We start from the raw sequence: 17,330 nt of genomic DNA, 5'->3' as shown, positions 1-17,330 counted from the left end.
TGATTTTCTGTATATATACTTAAAGCTTCCTTTATAATTGATGCCAGTTCTTTCCTGATGATTGATATCAGTATAACTTGGGCAGTTCCTGTCTGTTTCCTCTGTTCCTTCTTTCTTGAAGAACAAGTGTTACATTTGCCACCCTTTGATCTGTTCTAAGACCTAAATAATTTGGGAAAATTATTGCTGGTACATCCACTATCTCTGTAGTTGTTTCTTTTAGAACTTTAACGTGTAGGCCATCACACAGTGAAGGGTAGATCGATTTTAGTCCCTTCACTTCTCCAGTATTTTTTCTCTGCTGATATTAATTGTCTTACTTTCCTTACTATTATTAGATCCTAAATTACTCTTTATTTCTGGGTTGCAACTTATCTTCTACTGTGAAAACAGACACTAAGGGCAAAATCATGCCAGCCCCTGAACAATTCCAATAATGTCAAGTCAATTGGTAAAATATGGTGAGATCTGAAACATTTGGATTCATGACCTGTCAAAAAAAGGCTTTTTTTTCTGATTCTGAAAAATTCTGATTCAGCAACCAAGTTTTGCGCAGTGAGTTGAGAAGCTCATTAATAAGTGGTGAGAGTTCTATTTGCATACATTAGCATGCTGTTAGTACCTCATCTCATCTCATTAGTATACAGTTTTCTGTTCTCCCACGCACTAAACAGAAACTGTGTGGCGACAATTCCTGACGTGAAATTCGGAATGGATACCTGGCAGATCCATCTCAACACCTGCTCTTCTGAGCCTTCATTTTGGTCAGCAGACCCAAAAATTTCTCTGAACCCTCCATGGGCAGTGACTACCTGTACCTCCTATCCACCAAGGTTGGCATCAGTTATGCACCCACACTCGCCACATCATTCCAGTACATCTCTGACCCACTTAGAATGCAATTCTCCACTTCAAAATTAGTAATCATAGAGCACTTACAATCTACTATTGTATTCACATGGCTTGCTTGTTTTGCATTCATCAGACAAAGATCCCTAGGTCTTAGAGGCATTCCTTGGCTCTCTTTATTGGAGTCTTCCATGACCCACTTAATGGACAAATATATTAAACCTTCAAGAGCAGGTGTCTTACAAGGATGATTACTGGGAGTCAAGGATTAACCTCTGCAACTTTTTCTGGTGACTATTACACAACCTCCTGACTGAGGCTGAGTGTAGATACAATATTGGCCTTTCTTCAACAAGAGCCATTGTGGACCAGTCAATAGAACTTCTGAAGGTGAGGTTCTAAACCTTGAATCTGTCTGCAGAGACCTTGTAGTACATTCTTCATAGTGTACTACATGATCCCTGCATGCTATGTGCTGCACAACTGGAGTAGGCTCACAGCGGATGTGATAAAAGTTGAAGAGCTGCAGTGTTCTGAGGAGGAAGATGAGGTCACCAAGCAGGAAGGACATAAACAGTCAGCAGGATAAGACACTATAGTGTTGGGTGCATCAAGCCAGATAGAACTTAATTGACACCGGTTCTTGTAGATACGAACTGGGTGCAGTGATCATTCATTGGCTGTAAATTCGTTGTTCAAATGGCAAGTAAACACTAAGAGAAAGTGAGGACTGCAGATGCTGGAGATCAGAGTCAAAACGTGTGGCGCTGGAAACGTGCAGCAGGTCAGGCAACATCTTGATCCTCGGATGCTGCCGATCCTGCTGTGCTTTTCCAGCGCTACAGGGTTTTTGACTCTGGCAAGTAAACACAGTCTGTTTGTGGAAGCAACTAAAATTTTTTTTCTTTCCTTGTGCTATTGTTGAATAAAAGTGAACGTTTTCAACTGTTTTAAATCTCTCCTGCAAGTGCTGGTCCCACAGTGAACAATGAGAAGGTGTTATGCTACATTAGTGTTAGAGCCAAAGCACCATCAGACAGAGTTCTATGATGTTACAGCTAGAAGGCTGGTTAACCTGCGTGTCTTGATTTTTGTAGCTCAAGTATCAATCAGACAGGTGATGATGTAAAAGAGCAAGACATTTATAAATGTACATTTGTGTTTGCGATGAAGTGTCAGCTGTATCACTGATGTACCCTCAGAGGTACACATCCCACCATATGCAATGTGAAGGGCAGCTTCTGGCAGACAGAATAGAGGGCACAGCTGAGCTTTAAATAAAGCACCAGTGCCAGCAATGCTCTGAGGTTTCAACAGAGGCAAACCTCTGATAAAATGAGCATGGTGCAATCAGGATGTGGTGCATATATAATAAGGCAAACTGCAGAAGATTATGTGAATAACTTGCTGGAGCTGATGGAGAGAAACTTTCATGATACTTCTTAAAATGGATACTTTGCTGATTTTTGGCTAAATACAGCCCTGTTTTTGTTCAGTGTGTTTGTGTAGTGATTAGAACAAAGGCCAAGTGGGATCTCATTGACTATGAGATCCTTGATTGGGGTTATTAACCCTGGGCCAATCAAGGATCTCAAAGTCAATCAGATCTAACTGGCCCTCATTCCAATCACTACAGTCTGCCAATTTCTCATTCACTGTAATAATATCTCCTATCTCTCCTTCTAAGTGTCCAATGTTTACTTTAGCTGTTCTTTTATATATTCATTAAAGCTCTAAAACTGTTTATATATCGTCAGTTAGATTACTTTCACATACTTTTCTTTCCCTTTTTAATCAACATTTTGATGATCCTTTCTGGTTTCAAGAAAAATATCTTCCAAATCTCAGACTTATTACTATTCTTTGCAAAATAATCAGCCTCCTCTTTTAATTGACTGCTATACCTAACTTCCTTTCTTACCATGTTTCTTTTCTTTAATTGTTTTGAACATTTCCCATTATTTATTCATCACCATAGTTTTTTGGTCTTTTACCCTACCAAATGTATCCAGTTCTTCCTTCATATCTAAATAATTTGCTTTGTTTAAACTTAAGCTTCTTGTTTCTGATTACAGTAAGTCTTTTTCATTTATGGGAACAATTGTATTATGAGCACTATTTCCTCGTGGATCCTTTGCAATGAAATTGTTAATGCTGCCTCATTAGACAATTCTAGATCTAAAATAGTTTATCACTACTTGGTTTCATGGCATATTGCTCCAGGAAGCTATCCTTAAAGTATTCCGCAGCCATGTCTGCTAGTTTGATTGTGCAATCTATACGAAGGTTAAATTCTTCTTCAACTATTACATTGCATTTGTTACTAGCTATGACAATTGCTTCTTTAATAAACTATCCAACAGCATGACAATAGTTAATTAACATATAAACTACTTCCACTGAAGGTTTCTGATCCTTCTATTCCTAATCTTCATCCAGAATTATTCTAATTTCTGAGCCAAGTCCCTTTTTCACAAATGTCTTTATGTCATTATTCATTACAGACCTGTCCCTCCAGTGTTTTCCTTGTGCCTGTCTTTTTGAAATGTTGTGCACACGAGAATAATTAGTTCCCAGTATTGGTCGCCCTTTAACCATGTCTGGGTCATGCTTATTAGATCTAAACCATTCATTTACACCATCAGATCACTTAAGGCAGATGATGGCATATAATTCAACTTTGAAGTTTCAAAATAAATACCCTCACAAATGGGTGTGGACTTATATCCAGCACGTAAAAATGAACCACAATTGAGTGTGGATAGTCATCATTTTCAAATACCATCAGCATCCACTACAAAAAGTAGGCATGTCTTAAACTCCCAGGAATTATTGCAACACACCTTTGTGACCTAATTGATCCCTTGCACCAATGATAAGTATCAGTAAGTAATAAATTCAATTTTGGGGTGAAAATTTGAAATAGACTCCTAATGTGAGCCTGAAAAGTGGAACAGCAGGATAGAATGTAGGTCGGAAACTGACTTTTATGCAATGTTAAGAACATGCTTTCTGTGGCTGGAAAAGTGGATTTGTTTTACATACCATGCAGACCTTAAATTAATCCTTTTTGCTAACTCAGCAACTGGGTGCCAAATTAGGGACCTAACTCAAAGTTAACTGAAATGTCAGGGTATCTGGTGTAACCTGTTCTAGCAGATTGTGAGAGATTGCATTCAATCCTGATAACTTCACATCTCTTTTTGTCCAAAAAAAATACACATCCTTTGGATTAATTAATTAGTTCTGTGCCATTTTACACAGTTATGATTATTTACAAGAACATGTAAACAGAAATATGTTTTATCCTCAAGTCTAAAAGGAAAAAAATCAAAAACTTGAACTTGAAGTTAATGAATATGGTGGTATGATACATCTCCACATCCTTGTGTGAAAATGGTTCTTCTGCAAGGTTTCATTAAAATGGCCAGAGGTAACACATCTTCCAGGGTTTAGCTAATGGAGTTTGATTATGTGAAGAACAATACAATTAGTCACGACTGAGACTTTTTCTTGACAGACAGACACAGATTAATCCTTATAATCCCATCCTTCAGGCCCTGTGTCTTCAGACGGATGTTAATAATTAGGCTTCTCATTCCCTCTTTTTTTCTCTCCATCAGGGTTGACCCTTTTCTACAAAACATCATTCCTTTCTGTTCCACAACACGATATAGTGACATAACTGACAGTCATATAAAATACCTTCATTGTTCACATATTGCCCAGCTCATTGTTACTGTATCACTCGCTATGGTGGAATCTGAGCAAACTTTTAAAAGATATAAATAATCAAAAACTGATAGGCTGACCTGTTCAATACGGATTTTATTAAATCTAACAGTTTGTTGCTTGCCGCCTTCTATTTTTGTGATAATAAATTGAAGTTTGTAACATTGGAAGAAGAGAATTTGCTTGATTCGTCCATTAAACCAAAAATGCTTACTCTCTTTGAGGAGTCAGCTGCTCCCATGTTATACTGAAACAGTACACATGGTGGCATCATTGTTCTGTTGCTGAACACATTTGCCCACAAAGGGTTTGCAACAATCCTTTTTGTCAAACAGACTTTCTTTCCAAATTCCTGTCCATTAACATTAGTATCAATACAAGTGGGAGTTACTTTGGTCTGATTTTTTTTTTTCTTAAACTTGAGTAATGTGAAGTCCACTGTGTTGGTAATACTAATCACATATAGACCCATTTATAGGATAATGATTTATCTGAGGTAAGAAACCTGGATGCATGACATGTTATCTTTTTCATACATATCTACAGCATAACACCTTCTCTTTTCGTGTTTTAATATCAGGGCATGCTGGGGCCATTTTCCTTCCCATCTGCAAGCAGGTGGATTGGAGATAACTCTCATTCAGCTTTGTTTTCTTCTGACACCATCATTAATCATTCCTTAAGCCACACTTCAACTTATAATAATCAGGACTGTCTGCTGTGTTCTGGGAAAGAATTGCCTCTCATGCTGAAATGTGAAATTGAAAGTGAATGGCCAAACCTGGATGCTTCTCCAACATTCCCAGTGTATCTCATCATTTAGGTATTTATCCATCGAGGTCTTGTATAGGGAGTGACTCGCTCGTCCCATGAGGGCACAGATTGTAACAGAGGATCAGATTTGTTACCCTGGCTTTGGGCTTTGATTGTCCTCCTATAAGTTTGGGATTAAACTGAAATTTCCCACAGGGCTGTGCAGGATTTGCTAGCATTTAAGTGTTTAACCTGTCTGTTTGTGAATGAGAATCCTGTGATCAAACTGTTCCACAGAGAATACCTTGTTGCAAGATAGCATCAAATGACAGACAAGATTTCGTTTCTCTAAATTCCTACAAAGATTGGGATAAATTTTGTCCAGTGAGTATCTTTTTTTTCCCCCAAGTAGACTGTTTTAGATGTTAGAAACAGTGCACACATTGCATCAAGACTCAGGGTTAAACATAGCCAAAAAAACAACTTTCTCAGCCTGACACATACATTGCATGAATCTGCTGGGAATATTAACTAACTTTTTGACTTTATGTTTCTATTTCTTTAAAAAAAAGGTTATTTTCTTAAATAACAATTCTAAAGATAACATTTTTTTATTATGAAAACCAATCTAAGATATTTTTAATCTACCACTTCTTGCATCACCTGTAAAACCTTCGGACTGTTTGAAATGAATCACCTGTGATGAACCTTCCTATTGAACACAACATTCTTTTGGGATAAATTAAGCTGCTTGCCTTTTATGGCTTTCACCTTAACAAAACAAGAGAGACTTTCTTTTCTAAACACAGGCCAGGTGCGCTGTGCAGGATATGCTCTGGCTAAAGACCCTCTATTCATGTGAATGCCCCACCTGGCCTAACAAACATCCAGCCGAAAACCAGAAAGTAAAACAAGGTCTTCAATGTCAGAACATATTCCAGATTTAATTGCTGCCACTGTACAGCTCAAAGCCAATATACAATTGGATAGAGTTTAACAGTACACAACACTGGATAGCTGCTATTTACCACAGGCCATTAATTTAGTGGTTACTTTTCTTTTGTGCTTTGCTTTTATGTTAAATTTCCCCGAAATGGTTTTACTCCTCTAATGGTACTCAAAATGATGAATACACCATTTGATTGATTGCTTACATTTTGATAACGCCAATTGTCAGAAGCAATATCAATGTGGACCCAAGACCAACAACTTGAATTTATACAGCACCTTTAACATAGACAAATACCAGCCCAAGGCATGAGCAAAAGAATTTCCCCCAATCTCTCCCCAAAGGGACATTACAAAATGTTTTGTGCAGCTGTGACTGTTCTAAGACATTTCTCATCTGTAATTACATTTTGGGAATCCACTGGGTGGATTTTAGTGTTGGAAGCTGAATTATACCCAAATATATATCGGAACGAAGTACATTACAGGAAACATGTTCTTCAGTTCTGTCTGGTAGTGACTGGTAGATTTCCCTCCCCCAAGCATTGACCTCAATATGCCATTGCATTCTTTCCTACAAAGCTGGTGAATATAAAGGAACAGGAGAATAAAAATCTCTGTGTGTCACAGCAAGCGATGGTAAATCTGCATTACTTCTAAGAAGCGGTTTTTATTTGAACAGAAAAAAAACATATGTATCTTATCAATGTTTTTGAAGATTTATTTATGCTTTAAAATATTAATATTAAAAATATTTGAGGTGCACTGTTAAAGACATTAAGAACAATAATATCCCAGCCAGTATGTTCTTATTCTTTGCAATGTGTTGTTTACGTAGGCTTTTGGGAACATTGATATTCAATAGAGTGGGGCCAGTTAGCCCAGTTGGTTGGATGGTTGACATGTAGTTCAGAATAATGCCAAGAGGGCAGGTTCAATAGTCATTCTGGCTCAGATAGGTTTGAGATCTGCTTCCTTTGCTGCCCCTGAAAGTGGAAGACAATGGCAAACTGCTACTAGCTGAGGATGAAACATCAACAGACAATGAGCTAAAGACCTGAGTTGGAGTATAACACACATGGAATTGATGTATGATGGAGAATTCAAAAATCTGCAACTCTGTACAAAAGAGATTAGATAACTTTATTAACTACTGTCCAAGGCATGCATTCAATAGGATACAGTCCTTGAGAATGTTGGTTTTAATTTCCCACTGGGAGTAAGTACATCAAACCTACTTGTGGCTTACCTTCTACCTGCTGCTATCAAGGACAATGAGAAGAAACAATTTTGATTCTGGTGCAAATGGCGATGCCATCGACTACTACTGAAAAGGTTTCTCTTAATTCACCAGCTTAAAAAAAATCAATGAAATTCATTCTATTTCCGCACTGTTGGCTGAAAAGCGAAAAGCCAACATTTCTAGTGTACTGGTTTGACATTATGCCTAGTGGGAGATTTCAATACTCAAAGTTTCCGTATTGCAAGTAAAAAGAGTAAAGGGACCACACTCAAGACACTACCTTGGCTGCTGTGTCTGCAAATATCGAATGACCCTATTGAGCATTGAGGTTTTTCTGTTTTTCTTCCTGGTCGTAACCTCATTTTCACAATGTTGGACTTCTTGCTCCCTCTTTAACATTACCAGGTTAAACCCTTGGTAAAGGAACACCAGGCAAAACTGTGCACTGTGAGTCCTGAAGTATTGTGAACCATCAAATAAATTTATCACCAGTAGTAGCCACTAACATCTTCTTGAGGAATATTTATGTTTTAACACTAGTATTACTCTATACCCTTTAAAAGATGACAGTGAGATTTTAAAAGACTGTTTCTGCTTCCCTAGACCCCCACTGCCCCCACCCCCACCATAGCCCATACCCTATACCCACTTTTATAGTACAACCTGCAGAGCTGTTGCCAAGGCCTTTCAGAACCAAACACCAGGAGGTGGAAAAGAGCCAAAAGGTTAATTCACATGACAGTTTTCTCTCCACTTACTGTTAAAAACCTGCATCTTGCCCATAGTAGCTTAACTGAGATTTATAACCCCAAAGTGGAGATCAAATCTGCTGCAACAACACTTGATGGCACTCTGTCTCCATGGCAGCACATGTGCGATTCTACCATGCCACTGCACACTACTCTGTACTCCACAGTAGAGGAATTGCTGCCTCACTCCATATCTCCAGCAGCACCATTACTCCACACCATAAGACATTGTCCAGTGCTCTGCACAACACCAAAGTTTCTATAATATTCAGTTTTGCTGCATGGCCAGTTCTTTCAGTCCATTTTATTATACAGAAACATGTATGGTATTTGTCATGGCTGCTTGCTACATTCCAGACTGCTGGGTGAACATGTACCCACAATATTAAATGAAAACAATACTTCACACACACCTTTCCATTGCTCCATCACCTATACCCTTCCATTGCCTAAACCACTCCATCACTCCATCTCACCCAAACCCCTCCATCGCTCCATCACCCACACCCCTCCATCGCTCTGTCTCATCCATACCCATCCATTTCACACACAATCCTCTATCGCTCCAGTTCACATATTCTGCATTATCACTCCACTCACTAGATTTGCTTCGATTTGCTTCATTGATGATAAAACAACTCCCACTTTCTATAGGCGGAAGTGGGTACTGCAGATGCTGGAGGTTAGAGTCAAGATTAGAGTGGTGCTGGAAAAGCACAGTAGGTCAGGCAGCATCCGAGGAGCAGGAAAATCAATGTTTCGGGCACAAGCCCTTTCCTGATGAAAGGCTTTTGCTCGAAATGTCGATTTTCCTGCTCCTCGGATGCTGCCTGACTTGCTGTGCTTTTCCAGCACCACTTCCACTTTCTATCCTCAATGCGTAAATTCAGGATGACTGGATTTTGATCAGGGCGTTGCAGAGTATTGAGTTTAGACTGATTCAGGCATCAGATTCTGTATTTGTGGTAAATCCCTGTCCATATTGGGCATGGCTTTTGGAACATGTCAAGGAAACAAGAGATGAATTGCACAAAGGTGGGTGGATATTTAATATGATGTGGGCATTTAAATGCAAATGGAAAAAAAACTAATATTAATTTTTATAACAACCTATGATGTAGTAATGCACATTTCAACTTTTATGTGACAAAATGCACCTAAAACCTAAGAATATTCATGTTGTCAGGAAAGCGGATCCGTGTTCAAGTACAGCACTGCAGTTATTGTTGTGGAATTTTCCCATCAAACCTTTTGTGCTTCTCCACCTCCCTCTTTGACTTAATCAAATCCTCGGTAAAATCCCTCTCTTTGACCAAGCTATTGGTTAGCATTGCTGCCTCACAGCGCCCAGATTCGATTTCAGCCTCGGGCAACTGTCTATGTGGAGTTTGCACATTCTCCGAGTGTCTGGGTGCTGCAGTTTCCTCCCACAATCTAAAGATGTGCTGGTCAGGTGAATTGGCTATGCTAAATTGCCCAAAGTGTTAGGTGCATTAGTCAGGGGTAAATATAGGGTAGGGGAATGAGTCTGGGTAGGATGCTTTTTGGAGGGTTGGTGCAGACTTGTTGGGCCAAAGGGCCTGTTTCCATACTGTACTGAATCTAATCGATTTAATCAACGCTCCTCGTATCTCCTTGTTATATGAATGCTAACTAACTGGTGCAGTGGTAGTGAGAGGGTACATTGGAGGGTAGTTCTAATTGCCACTCTGAGCATTGCAGTTTGTCTATGGGGGAAAACATGCTCAATATGGTGACCATAGCCATTGCTTGTCCAAGTGGATGTCAGCTGTAAATGTACTTAGAGCACAACCAATGCTTTGGCATTTAATTTTTCTACCTTCTCAGATACAATAAACCTGACCATTACCACATAAGACCATAAGACATCGGAGTGAATGCAAGGCTATTCGGCTCATCGAGTCCACTCTGCCATTTAATCATGGCTGATGGTTGTTTCAATTCCACTTACCTGCACTCTCCCTGTAACCCTTAATTTATTGCGAGATCAAGAATCTATCAATCTCTGCCTTGAAGACGGCCTCCATCCATAGGTTCACTTCTGTCGGTAAATGGGAGCAATAGGATACCTGCAGCTGTCTGACGATCACAGTCCCTGCATTACTTCTTCAATAAAACATATGTAGAAAGGTTAAAAATAACACAACACCAGGTTATAGTTCAACAGGTTTATTTAGACTATAACCTGGTGTTGTGTGATTTTTAACTTTGTACACCCCAGTCCAACACTGGCATCTCCAAATCTATATAGAAAGGGTTTCCCCATTCAAAGTACCTAGCATTTTAGCAGACGCTTGCAAAACAACTAACAACCAAGTGGAAACAAGAAACAAATGAAGTAAAAAGATTCTTTTTCTAAATGGTACACCCATTTTATATTGGTAACTATATGACTTAATGCTATGCTGTCATTAACACCAAGAAATTTTGTAAACATTTAAATGATGTGATCATTTTAGTGGCATTAATTTCAAACTGTCAAGTGTTCTACTGTCAACACAAAGCCTATTTGGAAATATGGATGGAGAATCATTGGGTGGAAATTGGACATAACTGATCTCAGTCCATTTATTGAATCAATTGGGAAATACACCCTGCATTTTATATTTATTTATGCATGGATTCTTTTTTATTCATTCTTGGGATGTGGACATTACTGGCACAGTCAAGTTGTTATCCATTTCTAATTGCGCTTGAACTGAGTGGCTTCAGTTGCCGTTTTTATAACTCACTCATGGGATGTGGGCATCACTGGCTGGGCCAGCATTAATTGCCCATCCTTGGTTGCCCTTGAGAAGGAGCTGGTGAGCTGCCTTCTTGAACCACTCCAGTCCATTTTGTGTAGGTAGGCCCTTAAATGTAGGGAGATCCACAATGCTATTCAGGAGGAAGTTTTAGGATTTTTACCCAGTCACACACATTTTGGAGGATATTTTCAAAGACAACAATATTACTGTGGGTCTAAAGTCACATGTAGTCCAGATCAGATAATGAACAAGATAGGCTTTTGTGGCAATCAAAGATATTCAAATGGTCACCAGTAATGAGATTTTGTTAATTGTGTGTACATTGCACCAGCAGTAATAGTACAATTGGATCCTATGTTACACAGCATTTGCCTCAGCCTTTGGATTAGTTGACCACTGATATTAATCACTACAACATGTCTCCCCAGTGACCATCACTGGCAAGGCCATCATTTGTTGGACTATTCCTAATTGCTCTTGAAATGGTGGAGGTGAGCTTCTTGAGCCTTGGCAAACCATGTACTGGAGGGACACCCACCATGTCACTGGGGAGGGAATCCCAACATTGTGACCCAGTCATGCTCTCGTACGTCTACGTGGTAAATGTCATGGATATGGTAGGTGCTGTCAAGCTGTATTGAAGTTGGCACATTAACAACTGTAAATTTTCTTATTCTTGAAGCTGTCAGAATAAATTCATTCGAGTTAATTATTAGACAGAATTACTGAAGGGAAAAATTTGAAGGATATGATGAAAAGGCAAGTTATTGAGACTGCAACCTGACAGCTATTATGTGAGTTTTATTAATTTGAAAACTTGGACTCCCAAACTGGAGTGAAAGAAAAACACAGGTAGAACCTGTTCAGCTCAATAGTCCTTTGCTACTCCGAGATTCTTTTGTATTATTGTGGTTAGCATCATCTGTCATGTGCTTATTCTTTCTTTTCATAATTACAGCTATACTGAAAATAGGGATTAATGAGTTACATTTTCAAGTAAACGGAGATATGGTAGGGATATTGTTCAACATTGGTGTGGTGGGCTACAGTGAGATCTTTGGCTGTTTAATATACACCATACCAGATTTACCTAACCATTTTAAAAAAAGGGGTACAATGGACTTTCATTGACCACGTATACCAGATGGGCACAAACCATTGGTTTTATCGTAGACAGCGAAAGCCATTGGTTTTAATAACAGATGGCCAATGACTATTGTTGAAATAGGGAGTGGCTCCTGACAAATGGGAAAATAATGGGCAAACAATGATCCTTTGGCATACTAAGACAGGTCATTGACAATTGACTTACAGGTAATTTTGCATTCTCCACCAATGGTGAATTTCAATTCAATCATCTCAGTTTAAGCAAAAATTTTCCATAAAAAGTTTCCATTAAATTTTGCCATTTGCTGTTTACTATGTATATATCTTCAGCATCTTAAAACATCTTCCTCTTTTGCAACTAAGGTATTCTATTTTTCCTATAGGAATATCTTTATTAGAAAAATGTGGTTTAAATCCCTGGTTTAAATGTTTTCTCTTGAACGTTTATGCAGGTGTTGGACTCACTACAGGGAGCAGTGTGTAGACTTTATCTGTAATAAAGAGTTTTTCCTTCCCATATATATGTCACCTTAAGCCAAAAGCACATAAATGACAGTAGGGTTTAAATCCTCCAGGGACTTAGGAAAAGAGCCTCCTAATACCTCATAGTGCCTCTTCACATTTATATTACAGCTAATATATTACATAGGTAGCTGAAGAATATAACAAGAGAAAGGATTGTGGATATGAAGGTTTTTCTTTTAAAAATGAGTCTGAACTACTAGACTCTGGAAAGGAGTAATTCCATGATAAGTAATCTATCATTTCTTCTTGTATAAATTGTTTCAGATCAAAGCCAAACTCTGTCACCTCGGTACTAGACCCACAATTTAACTGGGAGAAAGAAATAATTCAGTTGATGTATTAAGAATATTCAGCTATATAGAAATGATACAAACTTCTGCAATTAGAGATTATTATATCTAGTTATATATAAAACAAATAATTGTAGACATGTAGATAATCTTTTTACTTACGTAGCTGAAAGTTGGTAAAACACCAATATAGTTGGTGGTATCTATAGACATATAAGTATGTATACAAATGTATATCACAAACCTTGAATCACATCACATGCATAGTTCATTATCAAAACATTTGTGTTTAAGCAACAGAATTTCAATTGTTATCTGACTTGTAAAGTTGATTCAGTTCAGGAGATCCCACACAATCTCAGTGGTGACAGAGGACCCATTGTTATAGGAATGGTGCATGCTGGCCATAAAAACACCCGCAGTAAAGCATTACTGGAAATCTCACATGTGTTGTATCAGTCACAAATAAAATGTTAACAGTTTTTTACACCGTGTTATAAATAAATAGTGGCACCCTGAAGACTTTTTATTATTGACTTTTAATTTTAGTTTCAGAAAGCAGAATTTACCAATAATTGCTACAAATTTTGCCTGGATTTAAAAAAAAACTGTGCTGGTTTAAGACATCTAAATACTTAAAGGCTCTTTCTGAGGAATGAATGAGAAATTGCATCTTTCAATATGTCTACGTTACCTCAGATCATGTAAGATTTAATTTTGCAGATTATTCCTGTCTATGATAAATTTTGTTTTGTAATGTAATCATTCTTATTTTAGTTTCATAAAATTCTTTCTTGAATCACACCCCATCAAATTTTACTATTGAATATGAATGCAACAACTTGCATTCCTGCAAAATGCTCCTTGATAGTTATAATTCAATTGCTTTGTTGCCACATTTCTTCAATTTAACTATAGTGTAAAGTGGTGTATCCAGTCAAGTGGAATGTAGCAGGTGAACACCAATATTTCTGTCCTAGACTATTAACCATTCATTACTGTCATTTAAATCCAGACAGAGGAGAAAAGTTACTTTTTAATTTAGTTCCACCAAAACATAAGCCATAGCAAATGGCTCAATGCCATTAAATTCCCTCATGGCATCTGTTGTGCTAACCTCAAGGATCCCCCGTTTGTGAAACGGGGAAGGGTTAATAAGCTTACTGCATTCTGCTTTGTGATAGGCTGACACCATTGATTTTATCAATGGGATGATAACCTGCTTTCATTCTGTAGTATTTTTTAAACAGATTTGATTCAAGTAAGTTACTCTTAGCCTAAAAGAAATTGCACAACCTCCATCTCCTTCTCTCTAATAATTTTCAGTTGCATTTTGAACTTCCATTTATTATTTCTGATATGGGACTGCCTTAATAAAAGGCCGGCTTTCTAAGTTTATGTCCTTTTTATTCATAAGTAGAGGATATAGCACAGGATGTTGCTGGAAAACAATATTTATTGTAGGACTGAATCAGATAATGTAATTGGAACAACAAAGTTGTAAGTAGGCTTGGGATTCAAGTAAATGGAATTCAGATTAGACAGAATTTGTACATAAAAATCAATTTCATTTCCATTCTGATGTATTGAATGGGTCTGTCACTTTAAAACAGTGACCTTACCCATGCATAGTGAAATCTGTCTTTTAGTATGTCTTCTTGCTTGCAGTACTAAAGCTTGCGAAAATGCAGAAAAAGCATCAGTATTGCTTTGTGTGGCCTCTGCTGGCTTACAAAACCAGCAGCAATAAGAGAGTGACAGCTTAGTGGGTTTTATGTTTTCTTTACAAAATGAGCCTAATTTACTTTGATACTGCATATGTATGACCCTAGTCCATTTTCAGTGCAGGTCCTGTGGCTATCCATTTGCCTAATGGTCTGGGAGTGTGCCATTCACTCAGTACATTTGTTTCCCTAGGACTTCCAGGTTTTGCTCAGTTTCTGAAGTGTCTCATGCTCTGTATTCACAATGTCTATTTGCTTGGCACTCCAACAGCATTTTTTTGTCTTTCCCTAGCTAAGGAATTTGGACTGGATCCGACTAATTTTCAGCTGTGGTGAACAGTGAAATTTTAATCTGAAATACCGAAATAATCAAAGTCTTGACCCTAACTTTGTGTGTAATTAATTAGATTACGGACCAAGATAACGTGTTCCGATTAGGTGGATGTATTGTAGAACCCATGAAATACTCATGCATTTAATGCAGTCTCACAACCTCTCATTGTTCTACTGTTATGGCATCAAGCATTAAAATAACACAGCAACTGAGACTGAATTCAAACATTTAATTAAAACTATGGACAGATGTACCTAATACACATTACCTAGTTGCAAAAATTAATTCTGCACTCCACGTTTAGTTCACTCGAGTTCTGAAGTTCAAGTCAAGGAGCTCCAGGAGTTCAAAATCTACAGAAAACATGTATCTTAGAGCATTTTAATGTTTTATTTTATTTATTGTCAGTTAAGCATTAACTAGTTGCAACTCATAATTCTGCTAAGTTACCTTCTCCTCTTTGATCTTAAACTAGATTTAAAATTTAATGCAATATTGAAGATAATAGAACTACCTTTATTGATTACTTCTAACACGAGAAAACATGATCCATATTGTGAATATCAGGTGACTGTAAATGCAAGGCATACAATCACAAAGATATATCAAAACACTCATGAACCGGTAATCAGTACTTTCAAGGCTTCATTTTCCATTTATGTGAATGTTAAATTAAACTAAATTAATACCTCTTTGGGTTGATTGAGTGGGAGCAGAGCAACTGATAGTTGCTGTTTATTTTAATGGTGCAGGAGGTGGTAGATTTTTAAATTTAAGAATTAAAATTGTCCAAGTGACAGCAGCTCGATTAAAAATGGGAGCAGAATGAGCTCCTCGTAAAATGGGAGGATGCTAGTGCTGTGAGGATTTCAACAGCATGTCTCTGCCATACTCACAAGTTGCTGCAGGAACTGTCAGGACAAGTTTATTATTCGCTTTTTCTGAATATGCTTAAGAGAAATCAACTGCACCTTGTTTTGAAACATTACCTATGACACAGGAACATCAGCCCCTCAATCATTTTCTGTGATCCATGCCACTGCAGACCTGTTGTTGTTTAAAAATGTACTTGCTTTAGGGAATAATAATTTTAAAATGTTACACACTTACCTCAGGCTCGGATTTTTTTTCACATTACTCACTTCAAGCAGGCATAGAGTCACTCATGTGGAAAAGCTAATGTAATACTGCCTGAAAAATGTAATCTCTCATGAAATTATAATGCTAAAGATCAGCAGAAAGTATCACAATAAATAAATGAACGTATCTGTTTAACAGGCAAACTAGTTTCTAACAGGGTTAACAAAGCTAAAGATTTTGCAAGCAATAATCTTAAATTGCTGTTATTGCTGATGTTAAAGGGTTTTATTTTCTACGACGAGGCAATAACAAACATAAAAGGTTGGGGCTCTCGCAGTGATAGACTCTTCAAATAATAATGGCATAAATCAAAAGAAATTGGTCTTCTTCCCAAAAAAAGTTTGTATTTCATTCTTTTCACCGTTTAATAGACAGGAATACATAGCAATCTTTGTACAATTATCCATTATTCCTTTGGCTGACTTGTGTTTAACAGTAATTGCAAGACAGAATCGATTCCCTGCACCAAAGCTAAAAATATAACAAGGGGCTTTTCCAGAAATCTTTCGAGAGTTCATGTCTAAGTTATGCTAGTTACATATCTTTCACTTCCCAATTTCTAAAAAAAACACCACTTTCATTTTAGCAAACTTCAAATACTACTACCTTCCAGGTCATACGGCTTTCCTGTTTTCTGTTATCCAGCAGCTTTATGAACAATATGGATGATGAGTTATATTGCAGAATTTAACAAAAGGTTTCAATAGATAAGGTTCTCATTACTTTTTCTCATTGCCACGTAAATGTTAACATATTAATAAAAGAGATACGAATAATTTACAAATAAGAAGCTCACCTTTCCTTTTGTAAGTTTTTTTTCCCCGCAAACAAACAGTAGACGTAGACACACTGTCTTAATTGTGAAAGCCCAGTTTAATCAGCAAGAATGACCCACTGAGCGACAGTTCTAAAACAGGAAAGAAAAGATACAGGTTTTCCTTTTTCTATAATAAAAGCTGTGGAAGTTGCGTGGGGTAGAGTCTCTAGGAAATCCACTCTTTCTTTGAAAAAATGTCCGTGGGTAGATACAAGATTGGCACAACAATAACTGAAAATAGCAAGGGCTGATACGCATTGTCAGCTAGAATTTGGGTTAAGACAGTGACTTTTGTCTGCAAGGTGTCTGTGTTGAAAAGAGAGCTGGGAGTTGCAAAATTCTAATTTTCCT

The 17,330-nt window shown here is 37.6% G+C and overlaps 1 long non-coding RNA gene across 1 annotated transcript in view; it reads right to left on the bottom strand.

Moving 5' to 3' along the window:
• The window catches only part of LOC140476438 (uncharacterized), a 29,953-nt gene extending 12,832 nt beyond the window's left edge, over positions 1-17,121 (bottom strand). Inside the window, exons 1-2 of the long non-coding RNA XR_011960486.1 lie at positions 16,959-17,121; positions 16,133-16,213 (exon numbers count right to left, since the gene is read on the bottom strand). This is a non-coding gene — a long non-coding RNA (uncharacterized lncRNA). The remainder of the gene's footprint in view (positions 1-16,132; positions 16,214-16,958) is intronic.
• Positions 17,122-17,330: the final 209 nt, after the last annotated feature.

Source organism: Chiloscyllium punctatum, chromosome 4, assembly GCF_047496795.1.
Source record: "Chiloscyllium punctatum isolate Juve2018m chromosome 4, sChiPun1.3, whole genome shotgun sequence".
Lineage (NCBI taxonomy): Eukaryota > Metazoa > Chordata > Chondrichthyes > Orectolobiformes > Hemiscylliidae > Chiloscyllium > Chiloscyllium punctatum.
The sequence above is the reverse complement of the archived record's forward strand: the minus strand, read 5'-3'. Positions and strand labels throughout refer to the sequence as shown.